This window comes from Chlorocebus sabaeus, chromosome 14 (genome assembly GCF_047675955.1).
Source record: "Chlorocebus sabaeus isolate Y175 chromosome 14, mChlSab1.0.hap1, whole genome shotgun sequence".
NCBI classification, from domain to species: domain Eukaryota; kingdom Metazoa; phylum Chordata; class Mammalia; order Primates; family Cercopithecidae; genus Chlorocebus; species Chlorocebus sabaeus.
The window spans coordinates 49,713,108-49,715,674 of record NC_132917.1 but is presented as its reverse complement, the minus strand read 5'-3'; the positions used below and the strand labels follow the sequence as shown (position 1 = coordinate 49,715,674).

Below are 2,567 nucleotides of genomic sequence, written 5' to 3'. Positions count from 1 at the left end.
GTTTTACAAAGGCTGTCTGGTCCCCAGGCAAAGAGGGGCTTTGTTTTGGGAAAGGGCTGTTATCATCTTTGTTTCAAAGTTAAACTTTAAACTAAATGCCTTCTATACTTAGCTTGGCGTATGCCCAGAAGTGCACAAGGGCAGCTTGGAGGTTAAAGGCAAGATGGGGTATGTCAGGTCAGTTCTCTTTCATTGTCATAATTTTGCAAAGGTGGTTTCAACTTGAGCTCAGTAGAATCTATGGAACACTTTACTCTAAAATAAAACATTAAAAAATATTCATTTTTAAAAGAGCATATGGAACAATCATCAAGATAACCTATATTTTGAGAAAAAAATGAGTTTTGAAACTGGCTTTGCAAAAATTATAACAGTGAGAAAATTATGACAGTGAAAGAGATTTAACCTAACCAACTCCAACTTGTTTCTAAACCTTCAAGCTGCCCTTGTTCTTTCCTGGGCATAGGCTGAACTAACTTTGGAAGGAATTTAATATACAGTTTAACTTTCAAACAAAGGTGATAACAGCCCTTTACTGAAACAAACATCTCTGTTGCCTGTGGAACAGACTGCCTTTTAAGACTAACAAATTTGCCACAAGATTAGAAATCATAGTTTAGGAGTCATTCAGCCAGAGGCCACAAGATTCCTAATCTCCCTCCCCAATTGCTTCTAAGGATAACACCACTATTATAAAACCTAAAATTGATGTTCAAGATATTTTTCAGACCTTGGTTTTTGTTTGTTTGTTTTGCGGGAAACCATAGCTTTGTTATTACTCAAGTCAGTCTCCTCGAACATTTGGAAATCACAGGGTTTTTTTGTTTGTTGGTTGGTTTGTTTGTTTCAATTTGTGAGCAGGTACTGCTTATTAACCAACCAGCTTAGAAAAATAATCATGGCAAACACCTTAGTTCATTCTTCTAATAATGAATACAATAACCTGTTGATCTGGTCCTCCCTGTTGCCAGCATCTCCACCTTCTACAAAATGGGTGGTCTTTTTCTTTATTCCACCTCGTGAAGAAGATCATTTGAAGGGCCAAGGGAAGTTATTTGCTTCTTTGAAGTGTTTTCCAACAGTATAGATCTCATGAATCAGATCCTCCATGCAGATGATGTCATATTTACCAAGAGATCGAGCAATCAAAGCGTTATCTGTCAAAGCATTTCACTTCTTATTGATTTTGCCATAACCATGCTTGTAAATTAGTTCATTTACTGACCTCAGATTTGGGTACCCCCATGCAATGTATGGCTCTACAATCCTCAGCATGTTAACTTAAGCCTTGTTGAGCTTCACAAAGATTGCATTGAAGATCTGATGAAGGCAAAGAAGCTGCAACAACTTTCGGACCTTTGGGCTCACACCATTGATACCTCTGATCCTGATGACAAATGCCAGTTTGGGTTCTGAAGGTACATAGAGGTTGCCAGCTTTTCTTGCCATCCTTGCCATTCAAATTTCAGTTCTGTACATCTGCCTAAAGTGTACAAGTGCTTCGCTTTTTCATAGATAAGCTTCCTTCTTGCCTTTTGAAGCATCTTTGGACAAACTTCTTTCTCAGGTGCTTGATCTTCAGTTCTGTGAAATTCCTTCACTTTTTCTTAAGGATTTCTGGCACAGCAGGAACCTTCTTCTTTTCCTCTTCTACACCCTCCATTGTTCCAGCCAGAAAAAGAGTGGATATCAAAGTTTTAAGGACAATTTGGTGGGTGGACGGAAGTCAGTGAGCTGGGAGTGCTGATCAGTCAGGTCAGCGATGAAACCATATGGAGCTGAAGTTGTCTTCTTGTATTGTGTCAATTCCTGGGGGGAGGCCACAAGATCAGATGAACCAGTTTATTGATCTGGGTGGTGCCGGCTGATCCATTATTGCAGGGTCTGCAAAATATCTCAAGCACTGGTCTGAAGTTTTACAATAGTGATTGTATCCCCAGGAGCAATTTGGGGAGGGTCAGAGCCTTGTATTCCCCAGAGGCATGACTCCTAGACCATAATTTCTAATATTGTGGCCATTTTTTTTTTTTTCTTTGAGACAGAATTTCGCTCTTGTTGCCCAGGCTGGAGTGCAATGGTGCAATCTTGGCTCACTGCAATCTCCACCTCCCAAGTTCAAGCGATTCTCCTGCCTCAGCCCCCTGAGTAGCTGGAACTACAGGCATGCGCCACCACGTGCAGCTAATTTTCTGTTTTTAGTAGAGATTGGGGTTTCTCCATGTTCTCCTGACCTCAGGTGATCCACCTGCCTCAACCTCCCGAAGTGCTGAGATTGCAGGTGTGAGCCACCGCGCACAACCTCTTGCGGCTAATATTTTAGTCCTACAAAGGCAGTCTAGTACCCAGGAAGGAAGAGAGTTTGTTTCAGGAAAGGGCTGTTTTCATCTGTGTTTTAAATTCTAAACTATAAAATAAATTCCTCCCAAAGTTAGTTCAGCCTATGTTCAGGAGTGAACGAAGACACCTGGAAGAGGTTAGAAGTAAGATGGAGTTGGTTAGGTCAGATCTCTTTGACTGTCTCAGTTACAGTTTTGCAATGGTGATTTCAATTCCTCCCTTTGGGTTTT

At 40.8% G+C, this 2,567-nt stretch overlaps 1 pseudogene; it reads right to left on the bottom strand.

Annotated features, from left to right (window-relative positions):
* Positions 1-915: 915 nt before the first annotated feature.
* LOC119627355 (large ribosomal subunit protein uL30 pseudogene) lies at positions 916-1,663 on the bottom strand (annotated as a pseudogene).
* Positions 1,664-2,567: the final 904 nt, after the last annotated feature.